Source organism: Panthera pardus, unplaced genomic scaffold (assembly GCF_024362965.1).
Source record: "Panthera pardus isolate Hobbes unplaced genomic scaffold, ASM2436296v1 HiC_scaffold_7, whole genome shotgun sequence".
In the NCBI taxonomy this organism is placed as follows: domain Eukaryota; kingdom Metazoa; phylum Chordata; class Mammalia; order Carnivora; family Felidae; genus Panthera; species Panthera pardus.
The window spans coordinates 81741989-81753401 of record NW_026527002.1 but is presented as its reverse complement, the minus strand read 5'-3'; the positions used below and the strand labels follow the sequence as shown (position 1 = coordinate 81753401).

At 49.5% G+C, this 11413-nt stretch overlaps 2 pseudogenes; one reads left to right on the top strand and one right to left on the bottom strand.

The window, feature by feature from the left end:
* Positions 1-1758: 1758 nt before the first annotated feature.
* LOC109258407 (ADP-ribosylation factor 1-like) lies at positions 1759-5612 on the bottom strand (annotated as a pseudogene).
* LOC109258302 (26S proteasome regulatory subunit 4-like) lies at positions 5059-10001 on the top strand (annotated as a pseudogene).
* Positions 10002-11413: the final 1412 nt, after the last annotated feature.

Below are 11413 nucleotides of genomic sequence, written 5' to 3'. Positions count from 1 at the left end.
AGCCCGAACCCTGCGCCCTGCACATGTGAATGTTCTCACGCACCTTCCCACAGACAGGGACCCGTCACTGCCTTCTCCCAAAGCAGGGGTGGGGCAGCCTGTCACTCTTCACTGTTCTTCCTCTAGAACTTGTCTGTTGCTCACTGGATTTGGGACTCAGCCACAGCCTCCCCTAAACTGTGCAGCCAGGGTCTGCTCAGTGCCAGCCTCTGCCCCCAGCTCTGTTGACAGCCATCCTCCTCGGAGTCACCGAGTTTCCTGCTGCCGTGCGCACCTGTGTCTTTGCTAAGTAAAGGACAGAGCCCCAAGATGCAGGAGAGGCCAGTCCCAAAGATGCCCTGAGAAAAGACAAACCACCTGGAGGAAAATGCCTAGTTACCCATCAGGGATGAAAGGAAGAGATCTCACTATAGATCGTACAGACATTAACAGTATCATAAAGAGCCACGAGGAGTAAAAGTATGCCAACAAATTCCCTTAAAAACACAACATTTGGGGTGCCTGGGTGGCTCAATCGATTAAGCCTCCAACTTCAGCTCAGGCCATGATCTTGTGGTCTGTGAGTCTGAGCCCCATGTCCGACCCTGTGCTGACAGCTCAGAGCCTGGAGCCTGCTTCGGATTCTGTTTCTCCCTCTCTCTGCCTGTCCCCTGTTCGCACCCTGTCTCTCTCAAAAATAAATAAAGAAATTTTTTAATTTTCTGCCTATCAAAAGTCAGTTCAATGAAAAAGCAAGTCGCAGCCCGGGAGAAAATAGTCTCAATACACGTATCTTAGAAAAGGCTCCTATCCAGAACTAGAAATCCTACAAATGAATAACAGAAATAAAAAGAAAGCTTAAGATGAGCAAAATATTTTAAGGTTTCACTAAAAGACCCACGACGGTCTCTAAACTCCCGACACAGAGCATCAAGCCCGCGTCCCCAAGAGCTTAGAGGAGACACTGAGCTCCCCCCGGGGCTTAATGACCATCCCCGCGAAGTACTGAGCGCAGCCCCACCAACAGGGCGCCCACGGCGCGCCACCACCGGTGAGACCCCGTGAGCTGAAAACAGAGGGGAAGGGGATGCACCGCACGAACGACGGCCGGAACCGCAGCCAAGGCCCCCGCACCGCAGCCGTCCAGGCCGCGGCGTGGCGAGGAGCGCGGAGAGGGAGGAGCCCCGGAGAGCACCGAGAGAAGTTCCATTTCGGAAAGGTCCCTCGGGGTGGACAACTCGGAAGGCAGCGGGTCGGGTGGGGAAGACGGTGAGGCGCCGGCCGCCGATCCCGAGGGCGGGAACGGGGCGCGCCAGCCGCGAGGACACTAGGCGTCAGCGGTGGCGGAGCGCGGGCGGGAGGAAAGGGCTCCCACCTGGGGACAGCCACCTTCCCGGTGGGGCCGCCGGGGAGGACCAGAGAGCTGGGCGTGGAGAGCCGGGGACTTGGGACACTGCGCCCTTGGCGCGACAGTCGCGGTCCCGGCGGAGCCGTTCGGGCACGCCCTCTGTCGGCGCCCGAGGAGCGCCCCGCCCCGCCGAGGCCACCGCCCACTTCCCCAGCGGAAGTGCTCCTCCCGCCGCCGGAAGCGGCGCTCCCGCCCTGCCCGGAAGCGCGTCTCGGTGGTGCGCGCGGGCGGCCAGGCGGGCGAAGTGGCCGCTCAGTCGACCGCAGCGACCGTACCCCGGGCCCCCTCCCCGTCCCCCAGCTGTCCCCACCCCCCGGCGGAGCCCCTCCACCTTCCAGCCTCGCTCCCCGCCGCAGCCCTCCGCCGCGTCTCTACAGTGGCTGGCGCTCCGGCGTCTCCGGCCCCTTCGCCAGGTGTGCGTGGCGCTGCGTGGACCCGCGACTAATACAGCCATGGCGCCGCTTTTCTGAAGCTTTCAGTACCGGGCGCCCCCCCCCCCCCCCCCCCCCCCGGTCATGTCCAGCCGCTCAGGCCGCGTCCTTCCCTCTGGGTCCTGCGGTGTCCATCAGTCACCCCCTGGAGCCCGGGGCCCGTCTCCAGAGCCCGCAGTCCCTCTGGGACCCTCGTGGTGGGCAGGTGGCCGCCTCCCTTGGGGCCACCTGGACGCCCGCTCCGCCGCCCACCGCGCCCTGCGGTGCGCGCTCCCAACCCGCCCGGCCAGTTATGCCTTCTTATTTTTAACTGAAACACACGTAACTTAGAATTGACCGTCTTAACTAGTTTTGACTGCACAGTGCACTAGTATTAGGTACGTCACAGTGTTTTGCATTTAAGCTCCAAACTCCGGATCTCGCAAAAGAGGAACTCTGTATCCATAAAACAGCCACTAACCCCCACTCAGTCCCTGGCAACCATTATTCGCCCTCTGGTCTTAATGGTTAAATGCCTCACATTAAGTGGAATCGTGCAATATTGGGCTCTTCGTGACTGGCTTCTTTCACGTGGCAGAAGTCCTCCCCTCTCATGTTGCAGCCTGTGCCTGGAATTTTGTTAAGATTGAGTAGTGTTCCATTGTATGGATAAGCCACCCTTTGTTTATCCACTCATCCCTTGAGGACAGCTGGATGGCTTCCATCGTTCGGCTGTTGTGAATAACGGTGCTGTGGACTGGGTGTGCAAGTATCTCCGCATGTCCCTCCTTTCGCTTCCTTATGTACCCAGAGGTGGAACTGCTGGGTCGAATGGTAATTCTATTTAAACATTTTTGAGGACCAGCCATACTGTTTTCCAAAGGCCGCACCTTTATATTCCCCCCCAGCAGCGCACGAGGATTCCGATTTCTCCACATCCTCGCCAGCACTTGTTACTTATTTTTCACACTAGCCATCCCAGTGGGTGTGAGGTAGCATCTCATTGTGATTTTGATGTTCATTCACATAGTGATTAAAGATATCAAATGTCTTCTCGTGTGATTATTGGCCGTTCAAGTATCTTCTTTGAGGCGCTCTTGGGTGGCTCATTTGGGTAAGTGTCCAACTCTTGATTTCAGCTCAGGTCAACATCTCACGGCTTCTTCACTTGATCTTAGCCAAAAGGTCGAGAAGCGGTAAGATCTCACGGCTTCTTGAGTTCGAGCCCCACATTGGCTTCTGGTGCTGACGGCGCAGAGCCTGCTAGGGATTTTCTTCTCTCCCTCTCTCTGCCCCTCCTCTGCTGGCACTCACGCTTTCTCAAAATAAATAAATAAACTTTAAAAAAAGCCCCACGGGGCGCCTGGGTGGCGCAGTCGGTTAAGCGTCCGACTTCAGCCAGGTCACGATCTCGCGGTCCGTGAGTTCGAGCTCCGCGTCAGGCTCTGGGCTGATGGCTCGGAGCCTGGAGCCTGTTTCCGATTCTGTGTCTCCCTCTCTCTCTGCCCCTCCCCCGTTCATGCTCTGTCTCTCTCTGTCCCAAAAATAAATAAAAAACGTTGAAAAAATAAATAAATAAAAAATAAAAATAAAAAAAGCCCCACAAATATCTTCTTTGGAGAGATGTTTGTTGAAGTCCTTTGCCCATTTTCAAATTCAGTTTTGTTGTTGCTGTTTTTAGGAGTTCCTTATATATTCTGGGTATTAATCTTTTATTAGATACGTGATGTGCAAATATTTTTCTCCCATTCGGTTTCCTTTTGATTTGTTGATAGTGCCCTTTGATGCACAAGTTTTTAGTTTTGATGAAGTACCATAGATCTATTTTTGTTTTTGTTGCCTGTGCTTTTTGGTGGCGTATCCAAGAAATCATCACCAGATTCAGTGTCGTCAAGCTTCTCCCCTATGTCTTCCAGGAGTTTTATGGCTTTAGCTCTTAAGTTTAGGTCTTTGATTCATTTGCAATTAATTTTGATGTTTATTTTTATTATTTATTTTACTAGTTAAGAGACTTTAGTAGCTATAATTACAGTGCTTGTTTGTCGAAATGAAAACTGGAAATAAGTATACAAAACAGTTGATTACCAATCGTGTATTGAAAGCAGTAAGAGGTTCCATGACACCAAATAAACCAGTTCTGAGGATCTCCCCAAGATAAAGTTGAAAGGCTCCAGCTTCTTCAGTGTTTATCAAAATAAGAGAGAAAAAAGTAGAGGTCGTTGTTTCGTTGGCAAACCCGACCCTTGCAGGCTGAGGGAGTGAAAGCACATGTGGACCGGGGCGGGGGGGGCTGCCTTCTGGTTCTGGAGCTGATTGGATAGCCAGTCCAGTCCCTCATAGAGCCTGTCCCTGCTGGTGGCACAGGTGGCCCGAATGTACCGGTTCCTGTGGCACAGCGAGTGCAGGCCCAGCTTGTCCATAGACTTGGCCGCCTTCATGGCCTTAGGGAGGTCCTGGTGGGCGAGGCCCGGCGACCTCGGGTCAGCGGTCCACGGGGACCACCCCTCCCCACCTCCCACCCCGCATGGCCGGGGCGCACGGGCGCACACACCTGCTTGCTGGCGAACACCAGCCGGACGGCATCCCTGAGCTCGTCCCCCGCCAGCATCGTCACGAGCTCCTCACGGGCCTCCTTCACGCCCTCTCTGACCTTGCTGTCCACCAGGAGGATGAGGCCTTGTGTGTTCCGGAAATAGTGGCGCCACAGGGGCCGATCTTGTCCTGGCCGCCCACGTTGCGCACGGTGAAGCTGATGTTCTCGTACTCCACGGTCTCCACGTGGAAGCCTGTGGTGGGAATGGTGGTCCCCATCTCACCCAGCTTCAGTTTGTACAGGATGGTGGTCTTCCCTGCAGCGTCCAAGCCCACCATGAGAATGCACGTCTCTCTTTTTGCCAAAAAGGCCCTTGAAGAGGTTTGCGAAGATACTTCCCATGCTGGAGACTGGGGTGGGGGCAACACTGGCTGGAGGGCCCCTCGAGGCCACTGCGAGGCTACTGCTCCGAGCCAGCCGTTGCTTTCGCCCCCACCCGCAGTTAATTTTTACATAGTGTTAGATAAGGGCCCAATGTCCCTTCTTTGGCATGTGGATGTCCAGTACTCCCAGCACCATTTGTTGAAAAGACCGTCCTTTCCCCACGGAATGTTCTTGGCACCCATGGTAAAAATCATCTGACTATATATAGAAGAGTTTATTTCTGGGCTTTGCTCTACTCCAATAAATGTCTGTTTATGCTACTACCTACACCAGATTTTATACCCATGGAAGCTGGAGGTAACCTGGCCCCAACAGGTCAAGTCCATAATACTGTATGGTTCCATTTATATAACATTGTTGCAATGACAAAATCATAGACACAGAAAACCTTAATGGTTGCTAGCTGAGAAGGAGGGGTTGAAGGCAGAAAGGAAGTGAGTACGGATATAAAATAGTGAGAGTTCTTCCTGGAAAGCAACTCTTCTGTATCTTGAAGATGTCCATGTCAATCTCCTGGCTGTACTGTTGCACTGTGGTCTTCAAGATGCTGCCATTGCCATTGGGGTAAACAGAACACGGAAACTCTGTATTACGTCTTACACACGGGCATGAATCTACCGTTATCGCAAAAAGTAGAAGATTAAAAACGTGGAGGATGCCTGAGCTAATTACATCAGCCTGAGCTCCAGTAGGGCCACCCCAGGGGCTGTTAAAACCCCCCAGGTGATGCTGAACCAGAGCCAGGGCCAATCTTATTTCTCCTGAGGTCTCTACCTCGTTCCCTCTGCACGGGACACAGCTGCCGTTATCCCGGTACTTGCCGAACGTCAGGCAGCTGGGGAGACCTAGCCCACCAAGTGGGAGTGGGGGACCCCCAGAGGGCTGACCTAGAGGGCTGACCTAGAGGGCTAGAGCCATCCCAGGAAGAGCTGGGAGAGGGTACAGACCCCACACAGAAAGCACAGCGGACCCGGTTCACAGACGGGAGACCCTCCCCGGGAGGGCACACGCTCAGGCATGTGCCTTTGGCTCCTTCCCTTGGTGCGGGGACAGTGGCATAAGGAATGACTGGATTCCAGCGGTCCAGCGGTCCAGCGCAGTGGGAGACCTCTCAGCCCAAGTCCTGATCAAAGTCCCTGTATACCCTGGGGTCCGTAGACTCTAGCCCCAACCCCCTCTCTCCCCACCTAGGACTACACGCGCTCAGCTCCCCCCTTCTGCCACTTCCCAACAACTTGGTCCATAGCACGTGCCCACCACCACCACCCCCCAGTGCAGGAAAGACTTAGCTGCTGTACCACCCAACCCCACCCACCACCACACGGAGCCTGTAACGGAAAACATTCCAAATTTGACGACAATAATAAATCCAAAGCCAACAAATTCGAAACCAATAAACTCCAATCCGGATAGTAACAAAAACACAGCAAGGCACGTCATAACCAAATGGCTGAAAGCCATGATGAAACCTTTTTTTTTTTTTTCTCCTTTTTTAAGTTTATTTATTTTGAGAAAGAAGCCCAAGCTGGGGAGGGGCAGAGTGAGAGGGAGAGAGAGGGAATCCCAAGCAGGCAAGGCACAGTCAGTGCAGAGCCCGACCCAGGGCTTGAACCCACGAACCATGAGATCATGACCTGAGCCAAAGTCAGACAGTTAACCACCCGAACCACCCAGGCGCCCCTCGTTGATAAAAACTTAAAAGCACTTAGAGGCAAAAAAGACATTATGAAAAGAACAAAGGCAGAACGACTGCAACATTTTCATCAGAAATAATGCAAGCCCGGGGCGCCTGGGGGCTCAGTTGGCAGAGTGTCTGACTTCGGCTCAGGGCATGACCTCACGGTTTGTGAGTTCGAGACCTGTGTTGGGTTCTGTGCTGACAGCTAGGAGCCTGGAGCCTGCTTCGGATTCTGTGTCTCCCTCTCTCTCTTCCCCTCCCTCACTCATGCTCTGTCTCTGTCTCAAAAATAAATAAGCATTAAAATTTTTTTTAATACACTTTATTTTTAAAAAATGTTTATTACTTTATTGAAAGGGAGAGAGAGAGAGAGAGAGAGAGAGCACACATGTGGGAGGGGCAGAGAGAGAGAGAGAAACCCAAGCAGGCTCTGTACTGTCAGTGCAGAACCCAATGCAGGGATCAAAGTCACAAACCATGAGATCATAACCTGAGCCAAAACCAAGCATTGGACACTTAACCAACTGAGCAACTCAGGCATCCCTCCAAGAAATACACTTTAAATACACTGACATACATAGATTAAAAGAAAAAAGTACAACTGTATCCTAGAAGCACTAATCCTAAGCCTAAAACAGCTGCATTAGCATCAAATTTTGGGTTTTTAAAAAACACCAAAGATGGATACTTTTTATTTTTTATTAAAAAAAAAAAATTTGGGGGCGCCTGGGTGGCTCAGTCAGTTAAGCGTCCGACTTCGGCTCAGGTCATGATCTCACAGTTCTTGAATTTGAGCCCCACATCGGGCTCTGTGCTGACAGCTCAGAGCCTGGAGCCTGCTTCGGATTCTGTCTCTCCCTCTCTCCTTGCCCCTCCCCCGTTCTCTCTCTCTCTCTCTCTCTCTCTCTCAAAAATAAAGATTTAAAAAATTTTAAAAAACTCGGCAAATCTAAATGTTTATGTAACTGAAACCAGAGGTGCAAAATACATAAAATTTGACAACATCAAAGGAGAAAGACAAATCCACAATTATAACTGGTGAGTCCAACATACCTCTCTCAGTGACAGAAAAGTAGAAAGAAAATCAGGAAAGATACAGAACACATGAACAAGCGTATCAGACAGACTGACCTGACGTGCACAGAATCCTAACACCTGACACCAGCAGGATGCAAGTGTGTCACAGGGGCACGTGGGGGACTCAGCAAGATAAGCCACCATCTGGGCTGTAAGACAAGTATTAAATCGAAAAGAGTTAATACATGGAACATGTTGTCTGATTAGACAATGGAATTAAACTAGAAATCAGTAATAAAAATAACTGGAAAATGCCCCAAGTATTTGGAAGTTAAACAGACTTCTATTATCATAAGTCATAGTCAAAGAAAAACTCCCAAGAGAAATAGGAAACTAGGAATGATGATGAAAACAACATATCAAAATTGACGGAGTGCAGCTGGTACGGTATTTGGAGGAAAACTGCTCTCGGTGTTCACATGAGAGAAGAAGAACGATCTAAAACGAATGACGTAAGCTTCCACTTCCATAAGCTAGAAACGGGGAAATTAGTTCAAAGCGGAAGGAAACAAATAACGATTCTATTTCGATGACACAGAAAACGGACAAACAATAGAGAAAAATCAAGGAAAACAAAAGCTGTTTCTTTGAAAGCAGCAATAACATTGGTAAATATCTAGCCACATTGGTCAAAAAGTAGAAGATACCAATCACCAATACCAGGAAGGAGGGAAATCATTTAAAATGTAACTAATTCTCTCCCTCTGCCCCTCTCCCCTGCTCATGCACTCTCTCAAAAAAAAAAAAAAAAAATTGAATTTCTAATTTTCTCAGAAAGAAATCCCCAGGGTTTCACTGGTGAAACCTATCACACATTTAAGGAAAAAATAAATTACTATGCAAACGACTTCAGAAAATAGATGTGGGTAGGATGCTTCGCCACTCTTTGAAAGCAACATTATCCTGATATCAAGACAAGACAAAACAAGGATGTCTTCTCATCACTTCTAACGCAAATCGTACAAGACGCTGTAGTCAGCGAAATAAAGCAGGGGGGATAAGATCTATAAAAATTATACAGGAGGAAGGAAAATTCTTTGATTATCTGCATAAGAAATGCCAGAGAATCTAGAAAATCATTCATGGAACCAGTACGTGAATCCACCTGGGTTGCAGGATGCAAGGTCAGCATAGCAAAATCAAATGTATTTCCACACACTAACAAGAACAATTGGAAAATAGATTTTTCAAAACCGAGACAGAACTCAAGAAACATAAACAAGAGATGCTTTTTCCATAGTGGCGGTTCGAGTGGCCAAAGCAAGATAGGTCAGTCAGAGTGGTGGTCATGGCCCCGGAGGTGGCAAGAAGGATGACAGGGACAAGAAAAAGAAACACAAACCTCCTGTGCCAACTAGAGTGGGGAAAAAGAAGGGACCAGATGCTGCCAGCAAGCTGCCACCGGTGACACATCACACTCAGTGCCGCTTAAAACTACCGAGGTTAGAGAGAGAATGACTCTCTTCTCAGGGAGAATGAGTTCATTAGAGATCAGGAACAAACGAAGCCTTTAGAAGAAAAGCGAGAGGAAAAAAGATCAAAGGTGGACGACCTGAGGGGGACCCCAGGGTTGGGAGGAACATTGGAAGAGATCATCAAGGGCAATCGTGCCATCGTGTCCCCATCTGTGGGCTCAGAACACTGCGTCAGTATTCTTTCCTTTGTAGACAAGGACCTCCTGGAACCAGGCTGCTCAGTCCTGCTCAACCACAAGGTACAGGTCATCGATGACACAGATCCCTTGGTCACAGTGATGAAGGTAGCAAAGGCCCCCCAGGAAACCTGTGCTGACACTGGGGGGTTGGACAACCAAACTCAGGAAATTAAGGAATCTGTGGAGCTTCCTCTCACTCATCCTGAATATTATGGAGGGATGGGTATAAAGCCCCCAAAGGGGGTCATTCTCTATGGACCACCCCGCACAGGTAAAACCTTATCGGCCAAAGCAGTAGCAAACCAAACCTCAGCCACTTTCCTCAGAGTGGTTGGCTCTGAACTTATTCAGAAGCACCTGGGTGATGGGCCCAAACTCGTTCGGGAATTGTTTTGAGTCGCAGAACAACACGCATCATCCGTCGTGTTTATTGATGAAATTGACGCCACTGGAACAAAAAGCTAGGACTCAAATTCCGGTGGTGAAAGAGAAATTCAACGAACAATGTTGGAACTGCTGAACCAATTGGGTGCATTTGATTCAAGGGGTCACATGAAAGTGATCATGGCCACAGAGCAAATAGAAACTTTGGATCCAGCACTTATCAGACCAGGCCGCACTGACAGGAAAACCGAGTTCCCCTCGCCTCATGAAAAGACTATGAAGTGCATCTTTCAGATCCACACGAGCAGGACGACGCCGGCCGATGATGTGACCCTGGACGACTTGATCATGGCTAAAGATGACCTCTCCAGGGTTGACATCAAGGCAATCTGCACGGAGGCTGGTCTGATGGCCTAGAGAGAATGCAGAATGGAAGTAACAAATGAAGACTTCAAAAAGTCTAAAGAAAATGCTCTTTATAAAAAACAAGAAGGCCGGGGCGCCCAGGTGGCTCAGTCGGTTAAGCGTCCAACTTCAGCTCAGGTTTGTGAGTTCAAGCCCCACGCGTTGGGCTCTGGGCTGACAGCTCAGAGCCTGGAGCCTGTTTCAGATTCTGTGTCTGCCTCTCTCTCTGCCCCTCCCATGCTCGTGCTCTCTCTCTCTCAAAAATAAACATTAAAAAAAATTTAAAAAAGGAATCAGGAAAAAAAAAAAAGGCCCTCGAGGGGCTCTACCTGTAGTGACCACATTTGCCTTCAAGGAAACGGTCGGGAGCGTCCCGACTCCTCAGAGGGATGAGGCTGGGAAGCCGCCCGGAGGAACCCACGTTCCAGCTGATCTTTCTTAGCAGAACTTCCCGTGTCCCTTTCTGAGCTGACATGTAGGGTGCCTACTGGGCTGCCTTCACGTGTTGGCCATGTGCGGTGCTCCTCCACAATAAAGCAAGCTCCTCCTCCTCCTCCTCAAAAAAAAAAAAAAAAAAAAAAAGCACAAACTAGAAAAGTTTGGTAAACTGTAGACTTAATAAAATGGTTTTTAAATCTGATCTTTAAAAGATACCATTTGGGCTAAATGGGTGGTGGCGATTAAGGAGGGCACTTGTTTTGAGCACTGGGTGTTACATGTGAGTAATGAATCACTACTCCTGAAACCAATTGTTACACTACATGTTAACTAACTAGAATTTAAATACAAATTTGAAGGAAAAGAAAAAAAGATACCATTAAGAAAATGAAAAGGCAAGCCAAAGATTAAAAGTATTTGTAATGAATATATATTTGGAAAAAAGACTCTTGCCTACAATATAGAAAAGACTCTTACAAGTCAGTAATAAGACAAACTACCCAATTTAAAAAATGGGCAAAAGGTGGGGCACCTGGGTGGCTCAGTCGGTTAAGCACGTGACTTCAGTTCAGGTCACGATCTCGTGGTGAGTTTGAGTCCCGTGTCCAGCTCTGTGCTGACGGTTCAGAGCCTGGAGCCCACTTTGGACGCTGTGTCTTCCTCTCGCTCTGCCCCTCCCTCCCCCCCCCCCAAAATAAATAAAACATTAAAAGAAGTTTTTAAAAACGGACAAAAGGTGTGTAGACACATCACAAAAGACGATAGGTAATGGCAACACGTACACGAAAAGATGCTCAATGCTATCACTGGCGGACAAATACAAATTAGAAACACAAATACACCATCACACACAACTAGGATGGATTACATTTCAGAGGAGTGTGGCAGGAGTACGAAATGGTACAATCACTATTGAGAACTTTTTGGCAATTTCTCATAAAGTTAAAAACACACTGGAGCTTCTGGGTGGCTCAGTCGGTGAAGCGTCCGACTTCGGCTCAGG